This window comes from Parasteatoda tepidariorum, chromosome 7, assembly GCF_982258835.1.
Source record: "Parasteatoda tepidariorum strain Cologne lab strain chromosome 7, Ptep-v5.0, whole genome shotgun sequence".
Lineage (NCBI taxonomy): Eukaryota > Metazoa > Arthropoda > Arachnida > Araneae > Theridiidae > Parasteatoda > Parasteatoda tepidariorum.
In genome coordinates, this window is record NC_141761.1 from 72,135,007 (window position 1) to 72,161,902 (window position 26,896).

At 29.4% G+C, this 26,896-nt stretch overlaps 1 long non-coding RNA gene across 1 annotated transcript; it reads left to right on the plus strand.

Moving 5' to 3' along the window:
* Positions 1 to 6,819: 6,819 nt before the first annotated feature.
* LOC122271537 (uncharacterized) lies at positions 6,820 to 9,116 on the plus strand. The gene is made up of 2 exons (XR_006226438.3): positions 6,820 to 6,929; positions 7,754 to 9,116. It is a non-coding gene; the product is annotated as an uncharacterized LOC122271537 (long non-coding RNA).
* Positions 9,117 to 26,896: the final 17,780 nt, after the last annotated feature.

The window sequence follows — 26,896 nt, forward strand, 5'->3', positions numbered from 1 at the left end:
TAACACATTTGGATAGAATTCGGAAACCGTTACATGGTTGTAAAGTGCTTTAATCTTATTTGTTAGTTTTTCTCCCTCTTTTTTTCGCCAACACATTTGAATGCGCAAGGCTAAGAAAAATAGCCTTGTCTATAAATTAAATCAATTTATAGCCAATACAAGGATTTTTTTAACTTTTCGTGGCGAAAACTGTTCGAACGTATACATGCCACTTGCAATTTTGGAGGTGTTCTGTGGGGCTTATCCCTGGAGCCACACCCTCCAGTCTATTTTCAAAATGAACTATTTTAGTTAATTAATGTACACAATAACAACGGTTTTTTTAAAATAATAATAAATTTTGCATAATTGTTCATTTCAGATAAAAAGTTTACTTACTCATTGTTTCCAGTTTTACACATTTTTCGTTACTTTTTTTGCATTTAATGTATTTTATTTACCCAATTTAGGGTTTACGACTACTAATGCTCAACTCCGTAGCCTTGTAATTTTGAAACCAATACAGAAAACAAGGAAACTCCTGGATCAAGTAATTGGAGAAATTTGTCTTCGTGGAGGACTTTTTGATGGAACTAACCCGCATTTGCGTTACATGGAGAGAAAGACCACGAGAACCTCCCACGGTTAGCCTAACGATGGTACTCGAAGCACCCTTCTGGCTGTCATGAGATTGACAGATTGCTCTTGTACTCAGTTGCGAGGAACTAAGTGACTTCAAGTTGGTGTGATAAAATTCTGTTTGTTTAAACGTATTAGGGGAAAGCAGTTAATAAACGTTTTTTCTTCACATTTAACTGTTTGAATAGCATCTTTTTTATGGTTATTTGACTGTTTTGTTCGAATATGGTAAAATAACAATTAAATAAATTGTTATTTAACCATTTTTTCTAAAAATTTTCAACAGTGTAAAGAGTTTCTTTATGGTTATTCTATGTGTTCAATCAAGGTTTTTCAACTTGTCTAATTTTCTATATAACGAGTTCTAAGCTGTCTTTCATTCTTTATTTATAAGAAAACTAAAATTACTATTTCTTCTTTTTCTATATAATTTTAATAGCAAAGTTTAGGACTTAAGGCACAGGCATTTTAAAATCACATTTATCTACATAAACTTATTGCTTAAACAATTTCTAAATACTCAAGTAATCACCTCACAAAACTCATCTTCCCAAGCGAAATTTCAACACTGTGCCTATAAGTCTAGAAAGAAAAGAAATCCTCTTCATATAATCCTAAGACAAAAATTTTGTTTAGATTGAAGTATCAAAATTCTTGTTTGAAAATCCCACTTGCACATCACTTCTTTCATTTATAAAACTTATCTCGAAAAAAGTCTGATAAAAAAAAGTGTCTTCCATTTTTTAAAGAAACATTGATCCATTTAAGATTTTTTTTTGAGATACTAAGAATATTTATTTTTTAGAGAACAAGATTTAAATCTCTATTATGTGTTACAGTATTTGAAAAAGTAATTCTTTGAGAGAAGGAGAAAAAATACATTATATTTTGAAATTTAAATTTTTTTTGCAAACTGAGTGTTTTTTGAATACATTTTACTTGACATTATAGGATTTTGCGCATTCATATGACCAAAAATCTCCTTGAAATTGTTAGAACTCAACTTTCTTGATAAGAGCAAGTTTTAATCATATCAGGGATTGTGCTAAGAATTAATATTGCATAAACATTTTGCTAATTTTTATTTAAATTACTGCATAAAAATAATTTCGCATCTGTTGTAATTATGCTCGCTCTGAGTAATACAGGACCATAATATTTACATAAAATATTAATGATAGGTGATATTTTTTTAAATCATAAAATAGCTATCTGCTTATTCATAGAAACTTCGTGACCCGATGAAGATGACCGGTTTCCTGAAACAGGTCATTTGTTATGGGAAGATGAACGACTTTGTGACTCGACAGATTTAACGTGCAACAGTCATCATTTACTACGCGGCGAGTTTTTGGCCGGCGAGGATCGAACCAACGAACTCTTGGATTAGGAACAGTGCCCTACCAATCAGGCTATCTTGGCCCTATGCCTAGGTATGCAGAGAATGGAAGGTAATAATTACATCATGTACAAGTTTCACAACATATTCAATTGCCAAAAATAAGTGGTCTAACGAAGGCACAGCCTTTCCCTTGGTATGCTGGAGCCTTGATGGGACAGTAGTCTCGGCACTGAGCTGTCATTTGATGGACTTCAGTTCAGTGCCCGGTAACAGCCTTCCGATATCTATTCTTGTGCCTCGATGGCACAGTAGTAAAAGCACTACTGAGCTGCCAGTTGAAGGGCTTTAGTTCTGTCCTCGGTGACAGCCTTACGATATCCATGCTTGTGTCTCAATGGCACAGTAGTCAAGCCACTGAGCTGTCATTTGAAGGGATTTAGTTCTGTCCCCGGTGACAGTCCTCGGATATTTATGCTTGTGTCTCGATTGCCCGGTGGTCCGGGACGAGTTGTCACTTGAAGGGCTTGAGTTCACTCTTCGGTAACAGTTAAGCACACCCAACTTCTAATCGATGCGTGCTAGCTTGTTTAGGAAGTAAAGGTGGTCGATCTCATTGCCACCATTATGTAGATTTCGGAATTGTTGAACCTAAACCTTTATTTCCTTCTGGCCTGCAGCGGGATATTGCGAGAATAGTATTTATTATTATGTAACTACTATGATAATTATAATAGAAGTAATCGTTAAGAAATTTCAACAATAATAATATAGTTAATAAGAAATTTCCCCAATAATAATATAATTTCCAAAAATAGTAATATATAAAATACTAGCTGAATACCCGTTCTTCGCAGGTTGTGATTAAAAAAATAGCAAAGTATCAATAAATCAGTACTGAGAAAATATTACGAAATCATGTTCAGAATTGAAAAGCATATACCGACGCAATTAAAGAACTTGATGGAAGAACCAGGTAAGGGAAATTTTTAGGGGAATTAATGAGTCAGGGAAAATAGCAAAAAAATGGTTTCATCAATATGGGTATGTTTATTGTAACAGATCTGTTTTTGCCTTCTCTTTAATCTTAACATAACTAATCATATCAGTTTCAGTATGCTAGCATGATTTTTATTTCAAATTTGTAGTGGTAAATAAAACTCTTTTTTCGTTCTGAAAATGTCACTTACCTGGTTTTTAAACTAAGGTTTTTAACTAATATAGCTAAAATAATTTCAGTTTTCTTATTTAGCATTATTTGTTGCCTTTTTCGGTGACTTCACGTCATTTAAGTAAGAAAAACTCGAATATAGTAACTGATATGATTGGTTATGTTATGAATGTTTGTTATATCTAGTACAAAGCTTATCTCTTTTATTTTAATATGAATATATTACGTAAATTAATTGAGCATCAGTAATAATATGGTGATTTCTTACGTTTTTTCTTAAAGAATTAGCACCACACTCGCATTAATTTTGCCTTTAAATATAAAAAATATTTTTTTCTATTCAATTCGCGATCGCAACGCTCGAGTTCGCCCTGAATCGGGAGCCTGTAAATATCAGACATTAATTTATCACGTTTTCATTTAGTTCCATCAAAATCATCGGCCATGACGGACGCCATTTTCTTAGCAGCAAATAAAAATCAAAATTTCCCTAAGGAACAGCGGAAGAACTTGAAAAAACTAACCAGAACATGCCAAACATTGAAGCAGAACACGCCAAGCATTTGAAGAACAATTTCTCAATAATTTTTACCTTTCTATTACCAACAACATAACTTAGAATTTCATGATCACTTGCTGTTACAGATGTGTATATTACGGTAAAATAATTTTTTCTGTCTTCAATTCATTACAAATTAAAATGAAGTCAACATTGCTTTCGTCATTCCAATAAAGAAATGTGAATTCAGAACGTCAAGAACTCCAATAGTTATAGAATTCTTCTTTGCTATAGAACAGTATATATTTCTGTATCTATATAATTCGGAAAACACCAATAAAGAATCAACCAAATTACTTGAAATAGTGTCATTTGTGCTGATGATTAATAAATTTTTTGTCGTTTTCTTGATAAGTATTTCTTAGTTTTGAAAGAATAGATAATTTCAACTAGAATTCAGCTGTTCTGCTTTTAAGCTACATATTCAAATTCATATCGAGATCTTACAATTATAAAATTTTGATCTGTGGTATGTTATCTAAAAGTAATAAAGGGATAATCTATGCACATATTATTTGAAAATAAAACTTTCAAACGAAGAACATTTCATTTGGAACTCTACGGATTTATAAAGAAGGTAAGTGTTATGATTTTTATAATAAAAAATTAGCTTGTAAAACTTTTTTTTTCTTATTTGATGATAGTTCTCTACAGAATGGTTTCTTACGTCTGATTAAGAACTATAAGAATAATAAGAAAAGAAACTATATGAAAGATTTTATTTCAATGTAAAGAATTCTTAAAATCGTTTTTTATCCTAAGAATTCTTTATTTTCCGTTTTATAGTTTATAGTTTTTTGATAAAAATTGTTGTCAAAATACTTCTTTTGAAAACATAAATGCTATAACATTACGTGTTTATGTATACTTCTTGCATATTCTAATGTTTCAAGTAATATGATTCAGAAAAGTATGAATAAAAATTCGGTATTTATGTATTAACGACACAGCAGCTACAGATTTGGCTGTTTTTAAGTGCCGCCAATCTACACCTAAAATTTTTGTGATAAATCATAAAACGAAACACTTTATTTAAAATCAAAGTAGTTTATCGGATTTCGTTGGACAATGGGCACAATATTTCGCTCCAGAAAAAATAAAATTGCATCTTGTTCTTTTTTTTGCAAATCCCAAAGACGCATTTTCGTAGCACTAAAAATGGTACCAAAAATCGAAGAACAAATCATTTTGGAATTCTTCTGATTTATAAAGCAGGTAAGTGTCAATTTTTATAAAATAAAAATTTTTACTTTTAAGTAGTTTTGTTCTTGATGATAGTTTTCTATAGAATGGTTTTCTACGTCCGATTATGAATCAAAAAAGAAAAAACATGAAAGTTGTTTATTTTAATATAAGGAATTTTTAGAATTCTTTTTTTGTTTTGTTTTGTATCGTAAGCATTCTTTACTTTACGTTTTTCAGTTTCTAAATAATGATTTTTATTAAAACTTAAAATTTTTTGATAAAATTACTTGTCAAAAAACTTTATTTACAATATTAAATTTCATGAAATTATGAAGCTTATGTATATTTTTTGCTTATTTTAATGTTTGAAGTAATATGATTCTTAAAACTATGGAATGTAAAGTTTAAATAGGCCTTTCAGGTTATATCATTAAATTTAGTAAAACTATTTCTCAGGCATTAGGTTTTAACTCTAATAAGAAGATACATATTTTTTTCTGTTTATTTACAAATATTTTTCAGATGTGTTTTGGATGTTCCTTCTTTAAAAAAAAAAGAGATACCATCTTGTTTTCGGTTGTATAAGAAAGGATATCAAACATTTTTCTTTTTCAAATTTAATAAGCCACATTAAAGAAGGAACGTTACAATGCTACACGCTACATTAAAGACGTCTCCAGAGTAACTGAATGACGGTTCATATAGAAATCGCAGGTATGCGTCTCATACAACAACGCCCCCTATAGTTCGTTGCGATCGCGAATTACTTTTGATTTTAAATAAAATTTTTTTTAGAAACACGTTTTAAGAGAAATATTATAAAAATTAAAAAAAGGGGCGTTGTATCAGACAATGTTTAAAAGTATACATTTGGTGACGTAAACCATGCGTGATATCACGTAATGTTTTTCCACGAATTTAAATAGCGAATATGAAATAATTAAATACTATTCAATGCATGAAATAAACTATTTTTTTCATTAAATAGAGTTATAAGCTAGAAACGACGTTAGTATAGTAGAAATGGTATTTTCTACGATTCATTTAAACGATTCATTTATGAACTTAGGTTTTAACATGCAGCTTAACTTTTTTTACGTCAATTAATACATATTATCAGTATTAATTAAACATTGGTATCAATAATAATACTGCGAATAATAATACACTTTAAAGCGAATAAATATCTTTCCTCCATAAACTTTTCTTTTCTTTTGCAGATAGGTTACTTTTTTATTTCAATAAATATTCATTATCAACATTAATTACGCATCATTATCATCAATAATAGCATTTTGACTTTTTTACTCTTCGTCTTTGCTGATTAGTACCACTTTTCTATTAATTTTGCCTTTGAATACATAATTGATCTTTTTTCATTACAATTACCGTTGATTTCAAATTACTTTTTTCTTATCGAAACACATTTTAAAAGTATTATTATAAGCAAAATAAGTACGTGATATCAGGTAACTTTAAAAATATTAATTTGCTGACATAGTCAATCTTACTAATATTGATTTTATCTGTCACAGTGTATAAAAAATAATTAAATATTAAAGTGTATGTAATTAACTTTTCTGAAGAAATAGACCTATAAGTTAGCTATATATATGTATATATATATATATATATATATATATATATATATATATATATATATATATATATATATATATATATATATATATATATATATATATATATATATATATATATATATATATATATATATATATATATATATATATATATATATATATATATATATATATATATATATATATATATATATATATATATATATATATATATACAATTAATCAAAGTAGTCGAAAGTATATTTAGTTGGCGAAAACACATGCCAACAAGTAGAGACATTGATTATGAGGAAATTTGAGTCTGTGCCTTAAAGTACAGAGCTTTTAAACACAGGTGGTAAACTTAATAGCTTTTTGACGAAATATTTCTCTTTAGCACTAGGTAAGCTTATTATTAATCGAAGCTGCAAAATAAATGTGTCTAGACTATCTGGGCCATTGCTCTGTAGGAATTAAGTAAGTTTATTCGTTGAATATTTTAACCCCGATACAAACCAATCGATAGCACTGGCCTTTATCTGACAAGGCTGATATTTCAATAGCTTGGATGGCAATATTCTCGGGAGAAGCTTGATTTCTGTTGTAATCTTGCATGAATAAACTCTATATAAATAAATTTTTTATTTGCATAGTTGCTGGAAGAATGGTATCGTTATTTACTTCGCATTAATAGGTAAAGTAGGATTTAATTTCAGGATTTTTTTAAAAAGGAATTTAAAATATAAATTTGATATTCATGCTCACACAATAAACGCAATGTAATAATATTTTTTATATATATATACTGCTTTAAAAGTTTCATTGATGTTTTTGCGTAAAACAAATCCTCTTTGCTTAAAACAAATAAGACAAAGCAGCAACATTTTCAATGAGGTTTTACTCTTTTTATATTTCAGAGAATATTAAAAAAGATTACATTTGCTACCACAATAAACTAGTTTTGCCAATTAAAAACTTCAGAATGATGAATGCATTGTTTAATGATTGAGGGAAAAATACGCTTTCAAGATTGTATATGTTAAGGTTAAAGTAATAAATCGGGTTACTATTAATACTAACCGGTTAATGTTAATAATAACCGCATCCTTTGGTCAAAGTGAGAACTATCGCAAATTATTAACTCTAACCGGTTATTAATAATAATAATCAATGATATTTGGCTAATGTGATTCAACGGTTTATATAGAATTGGGACATGGGTGTGCCTCTTTTTATAAGTGTTACGGTTAAAGTGATAAATCCAGCTATTATTAATACTAAGCATTCAAATTTAATTATAGGTGACCTCGTCTCGTGTGTGGGTAAGAGACCAATTTGATCAGATTGCGAAAGAGACGAGGGTGTGCGTTATCAATCCTCGTTAAACAGTTTTACCATAAAGTGTTTGACTTCCCGGGCAGGTCGTCGGGCCACCAAAGCGGTTTATCCATCTCTCCACTGAGGATCAAAATTATCATGGCATGTCTTCGGGCCACCAAAGCGGTGTATCCATCTCTCTACTGAGGATCAAAATTATCATGGCATGTCTTCGGATCATCCTCTGGGATGTTTCTCTGACCGTCGCCAATAGCCCATTGTGTAGCTTTAGTCTGTGCGATGTAAATAAAATGCTGCTATATCCTATTGCATAGACCAATTTCGAAATTTTTATTTGCCTAAACAAGAACTGAAATAATTAAAATGCTTAGAAATGACAACATTTGATTACTTTTACCTCATAACGTGACATTGACATGCTTTTTATTAAAATATTAAATAAAAATACTTATCTATGTAAAAATGTAAAGTTTTAACCAAAGAAATTAAAAAAAAAATAAAATAGGAAAATAGCAGGAGCTAAGCTTGAGTAAAATTTTAAGGTAACAAAAAACAAATTCTGGCATATGCATATTACGTTAACAGTATTAAAAATCATAAGTCATGCACTCGTGTTTGCTGATTAAAAATATTATAAATAGTTTAGAAAAAATGATCATGTTCAAACTATGTAGGAAATAACATTAAGTGTTGTAATGATAGTAATTAAAAAGTATAAGATAAGTATTCAGTATGCATTATATTTTTAACATATGTAGTTTTTACTTTTGTTTATGTCTTTTAAATTTTATTTATTCAAAATCTCGTTTCTACAACAACATTATTTTTAATTAAATGTTATAAATATAACTTTAAATATTTGAAAAATCATTTCATAAAGGGAAACACATTTTAATTTAAAACTCTGCACATAAAAATGTTAAAAGAATTGTTGCATCGTTTGGTCTGTTTTCAAAACACCTAACTGTGACCGTGTCTTTGATCTCGGTTCGAAAACAAGACGACTACAAGTGCCTTGATGTACTAACCGCAATTTCCCAACTCCAAGAAGAAGAAGAGGACATGGGAAGAAAAGTAAGAAAACAGGAAAAGGCGCTTCTTGTTGTTTTCCCGAGAGTTTTTCTGGAAGCGCCATTCGCTGATCCAGAAAATTTTCTCACATTCCAAAGAATGTCCCTGGAAACCACGAGGAAAAAAAAACAAGAAAACTGCAGATGTGATCAGAAAGTTTGCAAAAAGGTATCAACTTCTGATTGCTTTGCAAAAAAACTGCGCTAATGTAAAGCAAATAAATGTTCGTTCAAATAAATAGTTAAATAGCATAAATCAATGTTTAATCAAGTCTTTTTGTTTTTAAAATTGATTTTTACTAGTCTGATGTTCTGATTTAACATGTGCGAAAACATAAAATTATTTTTTTATAAACTGAATTATTACATTTTTCTGTCAGCTCTATTTTTCGCGATTCAGCATAGTTATTGTTACAAGGTATGCGAACTTAGGTCTAGCGTGAAAATATCTTGCGTGTGCTCTTTAAAAAGAAGTGTTGAATCTTTTTAACTTATGAATTGAATTCTTTGTTTTTCGTTCGTTTTATTTATTTTTTAAACACTTTATGAACAAACTTCTTACCGTAGAGGGAGAAAAAAAATTCTGGTCTAAGTACCATACTATGTGGTAATGGTGTAATGGAAATTCTGGTTAATAAAACCAAAAAGTACGGTATTTAAATCATTAATTTTGTACTTTTTCCTTTCCGGATAGCAGATTACAGGATATTTTAGTTTTTAAAATTACAGTTCTTGTTACCACACATTTAGTAAAAAATACAAAAGGGAAAAGTAAATTTAACCAAATAAGTAGCTTTCATGCCATGCTCTAAGGTATCATGATAAAATCATCAAATTTTATGACATTTACCAAATTTTATCATCGATAATAAAACCATGTTTTTTTAGTTATTTTATTAAAACCATTACCATAGCGCTTCGATAAAAATTACTGAGCTTTTCGGTGTTCCCATAGACGCAGAAGCACGGCAAATTTTAAATTCACAGAGAAAAAAATTCTGGTAAATCGTGTTTCTGGGAATAAAAATCAAATCAATATTTAAATCAATATTTAAAAACTCATTTGGTAATTTTTTTTACCAGAAATTCTGGTTTTCAAGATTATAGTTCTTATATTCACACATTCAGTAAGAAATACAAAACTAAAAAGTAAAATTAATCGAATAAGTGATTTTAATGCCGATGTTTTAAGAAGTCATAATAAAATTATAAAATTTTATCATAGATTAAAAAAACATGTTTTTTTGTTAATTTTACTAAAATTATTACTAGCTCACTTAGTTAAAAGTTACCAAGCTATTTGGTGCTCTCGTGGAGACAGAAATACGATACATTTTACCGCATTTCGGTAGTTTTGATCATACTTTTTTTCTCAGTCTACTATTGCTGGTATTATTTGAAGAGCACTAATTAATTAGTGTGCTGATTTGCAGGTTTTTTCTTTCGTACCCTTTAGAAACTTCCATATACAGGGTGTTCCAAAATTATCTTTACAACTTCAAAAATTCATAACTTCTAACATAAACAAGACATTTATATTCTGACTTTTGCATGTATTACTGCTACTAATAAAGTTTTTTTTCTTCAATAGGCTGAAAAGTTTTAAGTGAGGATGTGGACACCACAACAGAAAGCTCAATGCGTTTCATGGCCGTATTCGCTTCACATTTTCTGGACTTGTGCTGGGTCGTCCGGCTCCACTTTTATGCAATACTGATCCGGTGCTCATGAAGCTTGTGTGCCATGCACGGATGGAGGGTCTGGATGGTGGGTCTCTTTGGAAATTTGTCCTGAAGTTCCGTTGAACCTGTGTATCTGATTTCGTCTCTATGAACCATGAGACGCATTGAGCTTTCTGTTGTGGTGTCCACATCCTCACTTATAACTTTTTATCCTATTGAAAAAAATCTTTATTAGTTGCAGTAATACATGCAAAAGACAGAATATAAATATCTTGTTTATGTTCGAAGTTATGAATTTTTGAAGTTGTAAAGATAATTTTGGAACACCCTGTATTTTTAATGAATTCTGCATATCTACTTTGAATATTTAATTTAATCACGACAATTTCGCTCGAAATTATTTTTAATGGTTTAAGGAGGAAGAAGTAGCAAACGCTGAAAGGAAATGGTTATTTAGATGTCCCCATATGATAGTGATGTAGTTTGAACGGAGGATATAAATCTCCCATGGAGAATTATAGATGAGTCATTTATTAAAGGATATAAATAACAAACAGTAATAACAATTTCCCCATGATTGGAAATGCATAAGATTATAGAATAAATCGAATGCAACGGATTTTCTTCATCAGTTTTAACAGATATTCACATTTTAAGCTTAGACAGTGAGTGATATTTGTACAGTGAGCAAAAAATTAAATGGACTACTCGGAATAACATCTGATGTAATGATCGGATCTTCACGTTCTAAGATTCAGTCTTAACGGTCTGAGGAAGTGATCTAAAATATGTTAATTAATTAGTGCAGACGATATTTTAAGTAACGATATCAGACGCAACGTATTTTCTCTAAATAAACATACCTTTTTTATTATAAAGATTCGGATTTATGACCCTCTCTCAGCAGGTATGGGGAAGCCTCAATCAGAAGAATATGGTCCCAATAGTTTGGTCAGGAGAGTGGTCTAAAGTTTGGACCCTTTAATGCTTTAATAATTTAATTTAATTTAATTTAATTTAATTTAATTTAATTTAATTTAATTTAATTTAATTTAATTTAATTTAATTTAATTTAATTTAATTTAATTTAATTTAATTTAATTTAATTTAATTTAATTTAATTTAATTTAATTTAATTTAATAATCGTCGTAGAGCAGCCGACCTAATTGTTAGTCAACTATTAATGTTTAATTCCATAACCGTGTAATTTTGAACCCAATCTGGAAGACAAATGAACTTCTGTATTAATCTGACTAACTTCACATTTCCATTACGTGGACAGGAGAACCAGAAAACCTCCCACGGATGGCTTGATGGCAAGGGGACTCTAACCCGTGAGCCGTTTACCACTGAGAATATTTTACGTCAGCACTGTGGTCGGTGCAAGCCAGATGCGGAATTCGTATCGACCAGCCATCGCTGGGATTCGAACCCGGAAGACGTCTTTGGAAGATAAACGCTTCATCCCCTGAGCCATCACGGCTCTAATTTTACTATTGGTGTATTTCGAATTATCACAAGAACTGTCTAAACGAATTGATAAACGTTTGCATGTAATTATAAAGTTCGTTAATCGAAAGAATGTAAAGAATCCAATCCAAAAAATCCGTGCAAAAAATTATGTGATGACTTCAAAAAAAATCACAAATAAAACAATTTAGCAGCGTTAAATTACATAATCTGGCAAGTCAAATATGATTAAAAAAACGGGAAAATAAACATAAAAGCTCACAATATTGCTCCATTGTGTGCTTATAAATATGATTTTGAAACATATTTTTTTTATTAAAAAAAAAATAAACCAAAGAGAAAGTTAAGTTTCATTTAAAAAATTATAATAGAAGTATTTGCTTGAATTTGAAACAGTTTAGAAATAAGGAAATAAATGAATGAGAATGAATTGAAAAAATATGGGTCATTCTCCAAAACTCTTAAAGAATCTTACATTTAGTTTGTAAAATAAAAGAGTTATTTTTTGCTTCGAAGCTATTTTTCCCCATTTACTTGTAAAAGCAGAATTATTCGGATATACAGATAATTTTAGAACAAGTTCATGAGAATGGTAATTAATTAAGTAAATTAAGAAGTAAACGTTAAGTAAATTGCGATTTAAACTGAGAAAATGATTTTATCACGTAGAATATTAGAAAAATTAAATGATTGGTTATAAGCAAATCGAAAATTTTCCTCACATGTGGATGTTTTATTATAACTCACGGCCAAAATTAATACATTTTGTTGTAGAAAATGCGATATTAAAAATTTTTTATTTCAGTTTGAATCCAGTTATTATTATGCCCGCTCTCCTTTATTTTTTTCATTGTAAGTTTTTTCAGTGTATATAATTTTAACATTATTTGTAGCCAAAAAAAAATTCTTACATTTTAGATTTCAATTGTAAGAGCGTGATTTTCCAAATTTCGAAGGAGTTCCATTTTAAAAATGTGCAGGGGAAAAACTAGAAATCGATTTAGTTATTTACAAAAGAAGGTTTGCTGTAAAAAGCTCTATATCAAAATTGGTAAATTTAACATGCTCTTGAAATGCGACTTCCTTTAAACAAGTACCAAACACAAACAAAATTGCAGTTTAAAAATAGTGCTGAAAAATATACTTCGAAGTTATTGAACACAGGAAACACCATTCGTAATTTTCTGAGAATAGTCCTATCTTTTATGTTTGATAGAACAGATATATTGACAGTAGAAATCATGCTAACGCTTGTCGACGCTTGTGCTCAAAATCTCAGCATTTTATACTGGATGTCGGAAAACGTGACAAATACATTTGTAACTTATGCCGATAGTCAAAACAGAGACGACCGAAAAATGCTTAGCAATCTGAGAAGATCGAAAACGTATCTGAAATATTTCCATAGTTCAAATGTGAAAAAAAATGTTTTTGTAAATTAACGGTTCTTCAAAAATTATTCACGTTTTTTTTAAAATGAACCTTGTAAAATATATATATATATATATATATATATATATATATATATATATATATATATATATATATATATATATATATATATATATATATATATATATATATATATATATATATATATATATATATATATATATATATATATATATATATATATATCCTCTTTTTAAACAAAAAATTATTTTATTTTTTATAAATTTTTAAAATGAAAGCACAACTTTATCGATGATTTGAATAAGAAGACTTAACGATTTTTTTTTAACTTTATACCAATAACCATTTTAAAAGTTATTTTATTGATTAGTTTTTTCACATCACCCTGAGAAGCAAAGCATAGTCAAAACTACCAGAATACAGTAAAATTTTAGATATAGAATATAGTTCGGCTCTAAGGGAACACCAAAAAAGGATTTTGGTAAAATTAGCAATAAAATATTGCTTTACAATATGCGATAAGGTTTGGAAAATGTGGTAAAATTTATCACTATACCTTAGAGCATGGCGTAAAAGGCATTTATTTAGTTAACTTCACTTTTCAATTTTGTATTCTTATTAAATGTGTGGCAATAAGAATTATGATTTTGAAAACCAGAATTTGCGGTAAACCACTTCTATATGAAGGGAAAAATCACCAAATGAATAGATTAAACACCGTATATTTTGGGTTTATTCAACAATATTATGTTTTTTTTCTTCAGAAATGTCAATACAATCAATAATTTTTACCAGAATTTTTTTTTCCGTTCAGACATGATAAATTTTTTAATGTTGCTTAATATAAATATATGAGAATAGTTTTACAAATGGTAAAATTTGTTTATTTACTTTTCAATAGAATCTAAGTGCTTTAAAGAACATTTAAAGCTTAACACGCGTTTCTGCTTCAATTTAAACCACGTTTATTCAAGCTGTCTCACAGCATAATTGTTACAACTATCATCAAATTGTTTTCAAATTTTAAGCTTATGACCTCAATACCTTCACCTGTGAAAGTACAAAGGCATTTGAAATTAAATGTTTGGCTTTTGTTCGGCAAGTTGTCCTTTTTCCAATCTATTTCAGGCATGATCAATTTTTCAATATTCCATGTAATTGTTTTTTTCAAAAAGACATACAACAACTACTGTCATCAACATTACAAGTTCAGTAAGATTTTTGTTCAGTTACCATTTTAAAAACTATCCTTTCTTTACATAAGTCAGCATTTCCATTTTGAATTAATTATATTTCTTAACATTGGATAATTATTATGAAGGTACGCAGAAAGTTCATAAAATAAATACCAGTAAAGCAGCAGAGAAAAAAAACGGCCAGCTATTAGGAAAAATAAAAAAGCATATCGAACAATAATTATGAAGCAATCGAAGAAATTATGTAAACAATTTTTTTATGAAGCAACAGAGAAAAGTAGTATGAAATAATAGAGAAAAGTATGCAGAACAAAAGCAAACACATAACGTGCAATTCTTACAGAGCAACAGAGAAAGCATATCGAACAATTATTATGATGGAACAGATAAAGATATCTCTTACAGGTATAGATATCTCTTACAATTTTTAAGAACCAATAGAGAAAAATATATGACATTTATTATGAAGTTAAAGGGAAAAGTAATAGATAATTAGAATGGAGCAATCACGAAGGAATATTGAACAATTATTGAGTAACAGAGAAGATATATCGAATAATTATTATGGAGTAACAGAGAGGGCATATTGAATAATTATAATGATGAAATAGATAACGATACCTCTTACAATTTTTAAGAACTAATAAAGAGAAATATATAGTAAATTTATAACGAAGTTAAAGAGAATATTATATATGGGACAATTAGAATGAAACAATCGAGATAGAGTGTTGAATAATTATTACGGAGTAACAGAGAAGAAATCATATCGAACAATAATTATGATGCAACAATTTTTAAGAAGCAATAGAGAAAAACACATAGGACACTTAATATGAGTCCAGGAAAAAAGTATATAGGACAATTAGAATGGAACAATCGAGAAAGAATATCGAATTCTTATTATGGGGATACAGAGGAAACGTATTGAGCAATTATTATTGCAGATTTACATAGAAAAGTGTACCAGAAAATTATTACAAAACAACAGAGCAAAGCATATTAGTCAATGATTATGAAATCGAGAAAGCATATTACACACTTATAATCGATAGAGTGGATAGTAAATAATTATGGTGTGTTGTCATATAAAATAATTAAAACTTAAAGTAGCTTATGAAATATTATGCCTAAATATATATAAGTTTGCGCCAATGAAAAAAAACTTAAAAAGCAATAATTGCGCTTACCCAACATCAATAGTATAAATGAAAAGATACATAAATACAGAACAAAATTTTATTGTATAAAAGATGTTATATGGTTCTTTTCACCATGCACAACCACGGATTGAATATTGTATGAGGATTTCAATTGTGGTTCGCTTTAACGATTAGGTTAAGAAGTGAGCTTTAGAGTAATTAGGTTAATTATGGAACGGTTAAATTATTATGGAGTAATTTCCTTTAAAAGTAATTAAAACCTAAAATCAATTATGAAAATTATGTCTACAATTACGTAAGTTTGCATCAATTGAAAAAGATGAAAAATTATTAATAGCGCTTAGTCAACATCGATTGTTTAAATCAAAAAATGCATAAATATGGAACAATAATTTATTGTAAAAAAGGTGTTAAAGGTGTTATATGGTTCTTTTCACTATGCACAACCACGGATTGAATATTGTATTCTACTGTGGTTCGCTTTAACGATTAGGTTAAGTAGTGAGCTTTGGAGTAATTAAGTTAATCATGGAACGGTTAAATTATTACGGAGTTTCTTTAAAAGTAATTAAAACTTAAAATCAACTATGAAAATTATGTCTACAAATATGGAAGCTTGCATCAATTAAAAAAGATAAAATTATTAATAGCTCTTAGTCAACATCGATTGTTTAAATTTAATAGTTCTTAAATACAGAACAAGATTTTATTGTAAAAGAGGCGTTATATGGTTCTTTTCACTATGCACAACCACGAATTGTATATTGCATGAGGATTTCTACTGCGGTTCGCTTCAACGGTTAGGGTTTCTAGTTCTCTTCTCCCCATGTCTCGGGGGAAGGGGGGAGGAGAAAAGGGGGCTATATCCAATGATCGGAGGATTTATTTATTTATTTTAGGGATTCTTTTTTTTCCATTCTTTTTTCTTTTATTCAAACCCCAATACTACTGAATAAAATGCGACAAAAATCACAATATCCAGTTGACTTTTATGAACAAATATGTTTTATGAAGATAAGTCAACAACAAAAGTAACCACCCATATACTTTTTTTTTAATTTGGACTTTTTTCTCCCCTTTTTATTTGCCGTTGCTTTGTAATCATTCTTAGAGTTTCTATTTACTTTACTTGAATATACTTTTTCTAAATTATTATCTTTTATTAAGGTTAGGAAGGGATTTAGAAAATAACTAGTTGATTTTTCTTCATAATGTCGGTGATAATTAGTGATGTTAAATTAGCTATTGGTGAAGATTCAACTAAGCTGTTATTGGATTTAGTTTTAATGTATTTTATTCAAAAGTGGTCAACAGAAAAATAATTAATTATGTAGGCAATTAGAAAAGAAAAATGTACTTAACGAATGCAATTAAAAAGATTTTAATAACAAAAATGCACTGTTGTAATATAATTCAAATGGATTTTAAATTTAAAATTTGATAATTTAATTAATAATGAAAGATGCTTAAATTTTTAATTTAGTAAATCATGTCAATATGTGATAATTTTAGTATACATTTCCTCTTAATGATAAATTTCAGGCATTTGATTCAAGAAATAGTTCTAAGGCATTCTATTTAAATGACATTGGCAGGCATTCCCAAAATGACAAACATTAAAAAAAAATCAGTTAAAACACTAAAGGATCCAAAAGTACACGTTTTGCTGCATTTTGTTTAGGTGAATTTTATTGTGATACTTTGGAGCGTAGAATAATAAAATTTATTTGCTTAAATTCACTTTTTAGTTCTGCCTTTTTACTAAATCTATAGAAAATAAGAACTATACTTTTGAAAACCAAACTTTCTAGAAAACCGTTACCATGGCAAACGGAAAAATTACAGAATGAATGCTTTAATACCGTATTTGTTGATTTAATAAGCAAAAATATGTTTGTTTTTTAAGTATGGCAATTTTACCAGAATTTTTTTTCTTCATTAAATGAAGTAAATAATCAAAATTATGTTGATAAATAGTGCAATTTTTTTAAAATTTCAGGAAACTTCGATAAGAAGTTAGTATAATTACTGTCTTGAAATTTAGACAGTGGATGAGTGGGTGAAAGGCACCATTTTAGCCACCGATCCTAAAATAAATCTTTCAAATATTTCAATTCAATCGTTCGGGGGAGACGTTTAAAAATACAAATTTTTAATTGATTTATAACAAACTATTGTTATAAATGAAACTGCTGACGATTCAGTTTTATAAAATATTTTAAAGATAGCATCAGCGATGTTTGCTACCTTATTGCTCTTGTTAAAAAAGGAGTTGATTAAACATTCATTATTTAATTATTTTTTATTCGTTATACCTAATAAACTCAGCGATCAACGTAAATGGGGTAGCCTAGGTGAAATACGTCACCCCAGTAGTACTTTTAAAGTTATCTGAAATCACGTGTTTATTTTATTTATAGTTACGATTTAAAAAGAAGTTTCTACAAAACTAAATGATTTAAAATTATTGGTAGTTAGAATGAAAAAATAATCTATGTACTGATAAGCAAAATGAATGGAGAAATAGTATTAACTGGTAATACTATTTCTCCATGCATTAAATAGTATTATATATATATATATATATATATATATATATATATATATATATATATATATATATATATATATATATATATATATATATATATATATATATATATATATATATATATTATATATATATATATACATATATATATATATATATATATATATATATATATATATATATATATATATATATATATATATATATATATATATATATATATATATATATATATATATATATACACACCATAAGAGCCATTACATTATGACCACCCTCCATCTATAACAATGAGGTTTTCATGGTTTCTCACCCAGGAACAATGTTTTCATGGGGCACATTAGGACCCATAATCCTCATAGAACAATCCCTGACGTCTGTAAGCTACTTGAACATAGCTGCAAACCAGGTTCACCCATTCATGGCAACAGTTTTTCCTACGGGAGATGGGGTTTACCAACAGAATAATGCACCATGCCATAAGGGTCGAATCGTCGAGGAGCATTCCAGTGACTTTCAAGTCATGTCTTGGCCCCCAAATTCACCTGACTTTAATCCAATAGAGCATTTGTGGTCCTACTTGGAAAACCAAATTCGTGCTGCCAAGCTACTTCCTGGCAATGTGAGGGAATTGTAGGACCAGTTGGTGAGCGCTTGGTGCCAGATACCTCAGACTACCTATCAGCACCTTGTGGAATCAATGCCACGGCAGGTGCTGGCACTTTTGAGGGCTAAAGGTGGTCCTACATGTTATTAGCAGGGTGGTCATAATGTAATGGCTCTTCGGTGTATATATATATACATATATTTTATAATTATTTGGACTGTATTTATTGTGTTGGTTATCTGTCATTCAGTTTGTGCATGATTTCATAGTGTTCATTGCTGATTTAATGATAGTTTAATTTTTTTTCTCACTCGGTTCTTGTTTTCACTCGATTAATCATCCATTACAGCATATCGCATTTTGTATACACTGCATAAAATTTCTATTCTGGTATAATAAGATCTGTAAGACCTGGGGATATGACAAAAGAAAGTCGCTGGTTTATGCACCAAAATTAGTTAAGAATTTCAGTGCTTACTCGGTATAAATAAAATCATTTATTTGCATAATTAAAATTAAATATTGCTTGCAAATATATATATATATATTTGCATATTATATATATATATTAATATAAATATATATATATATATATATATTAATATAAATATATATATATATATTTCTGAGTTTAAAAGAATGCATAATATTTTTTATTTATTTATTTTTGTACATAATTTCTTCTTTAATATAATTATATGCAAATCGAAAATAAAATTTAAATAAATATCTATATCCAATATTACTTATGCTCCCAGTGTGGCTTTCTCAAATAATCTAAGGAATATTTAATGTATTTCCGAATCATCTAAATTAAATTTACTGTGACACAATTAGAAAAAAAACACACAAATTTTTTCTTTGAAAATCTGATAAATCAATTTATCTAAAATTTACTTAGAGAAAATTTATTCTTCAAAATTTATTCATATATTATTTATAAAATCCTATATCATTCGAGGCTGATAGAAGCAGAAATTTATTCTTATCTGAAAAACAAATTAATCAATACTCAACTGAAACGAAATTGCATGAAGAAAAGAACTGAAAAATAAATAAAGCCAAAATTTATCAGTTTCCCCAAGAGATTTTAACCAATTCAATTTATTATTCCACAGCGACCTATGAACTTAAAGATTAAACTTTTTGCGATAAAAAATATATCATTGATGTTTTATCCAAAGCAGTTTTTTTCCTCTTCATAAATGAGATAATTTTTGAACAGAAATTCAATTAATTTTTTGTTCTTTCATCCAGAATTAATTCTGCTTCTGTTAAATAATGATAGGTAGCTACAATTCCGAACGCACTCATAATTTCTGTGTCATTACGGATTTTTCAGGAAACTCATTACAAAAAAGGGAAATGTTTATTACTTTTTCTTTCCCCCTGTTCCGCTGTTCTTTATTTGATTTAGTTTTGTTGTTAGGTTCGGATAAAAAATAAAAAAAACACAGACATGCGTCTGAGTTGAAAACGTTGAAAAAAAAGCAGCTTTAACAATTTCTTGAACCATCGATTCGTTCGTAAAATAAATTGCTCGCTCTGCATTGTGTGAATGAAACTCATTATTATCTTCACTTTAGCTCCAATTTATTTAATGTTTTTAAATACTCTTAATGTGAATCTAAATTACAATAATCACTTTTATGCATAAAGGAAGTTTGCATACTGCAATTGTTTCAAATTAACGAGTTTTTTCAGTCTTAAGTGTTTTCAAACTAATTAAAAACTGTAATGATTTTAATTTAAGCATCCGTTTGTGTGCAGCCTTTTTTGCGCTGATTTTTTCTGCAAAACTTCAAAAGTATCATTACATTAGATAAATTAATTAAATAAAATATGAATGTAAAAATTTCAATTAAATATTACATAAAAAAACTATATTAATTTAAATATATTCAGAGTGTTCGTTATTGAAATACTAATCTAGCAACAAAACTAGTTATTATTAAAGTGTAAAATTTTTTGAATAGTTTATTAAAAGATTTGAACTATTGGAAGACTGGAAAAGATTCATAGCAAAACATATAGTTCAAAATATCGTTTCCCATCTCTGGCATTCTGTATTCTGTTTTTGCTAATGATTTGAAGTAATAAGACAGCGTTTAAATGCTTGCCTGTTTCAGGTAAATTTGAGAAAAATACCTAGTTTGCTTTCAATGCAAAAATAAGAAACCAACATCAAAATTTGCAATAATTAAGGTTTCGTCGTTGAAAAAGTTTACATTCCTTGAACTCTCCACTTCGTCATAACTATCCACCTTTCTATTCATAATTCTGTCTCACATAAAGGGGTTAGATCATTGTAGGATTGTGATGAAAATTCCTTTTTCTTCTTTTTTTTTGCCTAAAGAATGCCTTTTTACCTTATAACTGTATCAAAAAGTTCATGTGCAGGAGAAATATCTGAGTATTCAAATTTTCGCAGTGCTTGTGCTCACTGCATGTGCTCACAAAATTCTAAAGCGTTTTCCTCATAACATTTTTCAAGTAGATCAAATTCCAAACTCAAACAAATTTTCTCCGGTTGATTTCAACTTCAAATAGTATATTTAAAATTGCCTCTATACAGATGTACAATGTCCCCCCTCCAAAAAAAATACAGAACTTCCTAACTAACTTTTGATCTAGTGATCGGGTCTTCACGTATTAAGGAGCAATTGTAATGGTTATTTAATGAAAGCAATATTTCAAGTTACGAAATCAGACACAAAAATGCGTTTTCTCTCTATAAACATATTTTTTCCCGATGAATTCGGATTCCTTTCCCTCAAAATTATATTTTATATTTCCGAAATTTCATATTTTATAACCGTCGTTAAACAGCCGAACCTATTTATTGGGTTTACGACTACTAATGTTCAATTCCGTAGCCTTGCAATTTTAAACCCAATCCAGAAGACGAAGGGACCTTCTGGATCAAACATTGGGAGAAATTTGCCCTCATGGAGGACTTTTTGATGGAACTAACCCTCATTTGCGCTGCACGGAGAGGAAGACCACGAGAACCTCCCACGGTTAGCCTGACTGTAAGGGGACTCTAACCCATGATCTCTCTACCACTAAGGATATTGACTGTGGTCGGTGCTACTGGAATTCGTATCTACCAGCCATAGCTAGGATTCAAATCCGGCTCCCCTCATTGGAAAGCGAACGCTCTATTCCCTGAGCCATCTCGGTTGGGTAGCCGCATTTTTTTTTTATATAACCGTCGTTGAACAGCCAACCCAATTTTCGGGTTTACTACTACTAATGTTCAAATCCGTACCCTTGTAATTTTGAGCTCAACCCAGAAAACAAGGGAACTCCTGTATGAAGTATTGGGAGAAATTTGCCTTTGTGGAGGACTTTTTGATGGAACTAACCGGCATTTGCGTTACATCGAGAGGAAGACCACGGGATCCCCCCACCGTTAGCCTGACGGTAAGAGGATTCTAACCCGTGATCTGTGTACCACTGTGGATATTTCAAGTCAGTACTGTGGTCGGTGCAAGCCGGATGCGGAATTCGTAACGACCAGCCATCGCCGGGATCAAACCCCGGTTCTTCTCATTGGGAGGCGAATGCTCTATCCCCTGAGCCATTGCGGCTCGGTAGCATGCGGAGTATATGGTATATGGTCCCAATTGCTTGGATAGGAGAGCAATCGATAATGTGGATCCTTTTAATGAATATTTTATTTTTTGCAGACATCGCATCTAAAGATAATTTTTTAAGCGATTCAAAAAACTATCACACACGATTGTAAAATTTGTTTTTCCTAAGATAATTTCCTGCAAAAATTATATTTTTTTAACATTATATTTAAAAAAAGGTCGAAAAAACTTTCAACTGTAAGGTATACAACTTTAAAGAATGCAATTTTTATGGTAATGTACGAAATTTGAACGAAATTGGATGAATAGTTTCTGACAAAATAAATTTTAAAAATTCGATTTCTCAGTAACTATTAATTCTTCGACAGAATACGTTCAAATTATGTAATTAGAGATTAAAAATGATTTTTTTTGCTAGAAATAATCTTTAGAAAAAGCAAATTTTATAAATATGTGCTAAGGGTTTTCGACTCTTGAAAAGTTCTTGAGATATGGTAAGATACACAACAAGTAAAATTAACATTAAGGGGTCCAGACTTTTGACTGCTCTCCTGACTAAACTATTCGGACCATATTTTCTGTATTGCAGATACATTGAATCTGTCGTACGAAAGGTATGTTTATTCAGATATTATGCGATTCATTTTTGTACCTGATTTCGTAACTTAAAATATAGTTCACACTAATTAATTAGCATATTTTAAATCAAATCTTCGAACCGGCAAGATTGGGTCCTGGTACGTTATTTGTCCATTAGATCAAAAGTTATTTAGGTTTTTCTGATTCTTATTTTGGACACTGTTCCTATTGAGGCTTTTATATTTAGCTTAAAAAAATTCGCAAATTTTTTTAAAAACATATAGAATAATATAGTTAATCGCATATGTAATAGAATAAAAATTGTTTTTATTTTAGTTTGAAAATTGCTGGTTAAATTGAAAAAATTATACATCTAATTTGCCGTTTTTAATACCTATGAATAAATTAACTCTTAGTTATTATTAATTTTCGTAAATTAGTAACATTAATTTTATTAAATTTAATTGTACTAGATTAAGAGTTTTATTAAATTAACAAATTTATTAAATTAATAATTTTATTAAATTAATATTTTATTAAAAATTAATTAAATAACATCAGTTGTATAATAAGGGAATTTTTTCACAATTTTGGTTTTTTTGATTATTTAAATCAAAAATTTCTAATATACGTTAGATAGCAAAACCTCGGTTTAACAATTTAAAAGTTTTCACAGTTAAATAGATGTTTAGTTATATCATGGAAATAAAATGAATAAATAAGTAAAAATTTGAATTGTTATCTCAAAGTAAATAAAAATTTCAAATTGTGCTGATGAAGTTTATAAAGTTTATCTTCTTTAGTAATAACGCTTTTTTTTAATCAAAATTTATGTTTTTTTCCCGTGTAATCTATTTTTAACTACTAAAATGACCAAAATAAGTCATTAAACGTTTCCTATTAGTGACATACGTGTAATGTGCGTGCATGAGATCATTGCAGCGTCCCACAGAATAACACGTAAGAACTTTTGGTCCTGGAGAGTACCGGCAGAGCACATAAAAATCGATCACATGATTAAGATAACACCAGCCTTGTATTTAAATATGATTGTTATCAAAATTAGAAAAGTTAATAGGACCTAATAACACCGAACATCTGATGATAAAATGTTTAAATCCAATCTAATACAGTTTTCAAATATCAAAAAATTATACGAAATTTCTAAATTGATTCGCATTTAAATTATTAAGAATAAAAAATAGTTGATTAATCGGAAAATATTTAAAATATCAGACATTAAATGTTTTTAATATATTAAATTTTTGTACTATCATTACTAATATCATTATAAACACATACTAATATATAAATTACATTATATTCTTATATTAGATTCCTTTTATATGTTTTATAATATTGAAAAATATAAAATAGATCACTCGAAACATTATACCTCATTTGTTCCCATTTTTTTCTTTCTTTCTTCAACTAAAAAATTCGAAATAGCTTCGGTTTTCTCTTTAAACTTAAAAAACTAAACTTAAAGCTAATCATCACTTGATTTGAAGTTAATAAAGTATTATTGCGTTAACATATATATATATATATATATATATATATATATATATATATATATATATATATATATATATATATATATATATATATATATGTATATATATATATATATATATATATATATATATATATATATATATATATATATATATATATATATATATATATATATATATATATATATATATATATATATATATATATATATATATATATATATATATATATATATATATATATATATATATTTATATATATGTATATATATATATTAGGAGGTTAAAATCCTCTATATAGAAATTGAATTCTTGTTTGAAATAAAATTACTGTCTATACAATCAAAAAGAAAAAAAAAGTCATTTTTTTTGTTTCCTCCAGATAAAAAAAACCCACAAAAATAACTCATTGCAAGGCATAATATATTCAGTTAAAATTTATAATTCATAAAAATAAGGATATTTGCGTTAAAACAAATATTTAAAAATTAAATAGTGAAACTTGCATGAGACTATTTAATAATAATCATTTAGTAATAATTATTTTATGTAATAAAAACACCAGTTTTACATTTTACTGACTTATATAACATGTATCTCAGCTTTTTATTTTCCCAGTTATTATGGTTTATCATTAAATCATCAATTATTATGATTCATCATTCAGAATTTACGTAAATGGGGCTATTTTGAAACTTATTTATTTATCTTCAAATTCCAATTTACTCTCAGCTTCAAATGGAAATGAAGCCTTTTTACATTTTACGCAAAAAATAAATAAATAAAACAAATACGTAAAAATTATATTTAATGATGCGCTAATGTTTATTTAATGATGCTAATTAAACATTTTCTTCTAAACTGCTAAGAGTTTTAGAATTTTAATATTAATCCTGTTGCTTAAAGATCGATTCACCATAAGCATTTCCCATTTGTATTTTTTTTTCTCCGTAAAGAGACAACGTAGGCAGTAAAGCAACTTCTACAGAGAAGGATCGACACGGAAGTCGTATTGCATTATTTTCCTGAATATACACTGGTTATCATAAATTAAGGAAAAATCACAAAAATAGCGATAACTCTTTCAAAAGTAAGCCAAACCGTGCAAAATTTGCATATGTTGTCCACTAAGAGTAGCTGAGTAAAATTGCAATATGCAAATTAGTGGCGCTGCACTCGGCTTACGTCATCTGCCTGGAGCATAAAAGTCCAAGTTTGAGAGAAAGCACACAAATTTTACTGTGATTGCGACATTGAAAATCTGAGATAGCCAATTCGTAATAATGACCTCTAGGCATCATTTGCCTGAAGAACTACGATGGAGAGCCATCGGGAGACTAGAGGCAGGGCAGAGTCAATCAGAAGTGGCCAGATGGCTAAATGTGAGTCCATCTGTGGTTCATAGACTTTGGAGGCAATTTCAAACCACAGATTCGGCATCTAGGAGGTTCAGTCAAGGACGGCCAACTGTTACGACCAGTGCCGATGACCGATATTTGACATTAAGTGCACGCAGGAATAGAACCGCTACTCCGACACATCTTAGATCCTCTCTTGCTGCAGCCACCGGAAGGTTGGTGTCAACGTCAACTGTGCGCAGAAGGCTCCACGAAGGTGGTCTGTATGCGAGACGACCAGCCATTTGCGTGCCGCTCACATCACGCCATAGGAGAGACCGTTTGCAGTGGGCCCGACAACATGTCCACTGGACGTCAGATCAATGGAGGCCTGTTCTCTTTACGGATGAGTCCAGGTTTAGTCTAGAAAGTGACAGTAGACGTTATTTGATATGGAGAGAACCTGGGACCCGTTATCATCCATCAAACATCCGTGAAAGAGATGCATACGGAAGAGGCAGTGTCTGTGTTTGGGGAGGCATATCCTTAGGAGGGCGCACATACCTCCATGTCTTTCCAAGGGGAACCGTGAATGCTCAGGTTTATCGAGACAACATCCTTGATGCTTATGTGCGCCCATATGCCGGGGCAATTGGTGATTGCTTCCTGTTACAGGACGATAATGCAAGACCACACAGAGCTCGCATTGTTGATGATTATCTTCAACAGGAAACAATTACTCGCATGGAGTGGCCAGCTCGATCCCCGGACTTGAATCCTATCGAGCACGTTTGGGATGCTCTAGGGAGGCGTGTATCTGCCATCAATCCGCCCCCTCAGACCCTTGCCACGCTTGCAACTGCTTTACAAGAGCAATGGCTCTCACTTCCTATTGAACTGATAGACCGCATAATTGAAAGC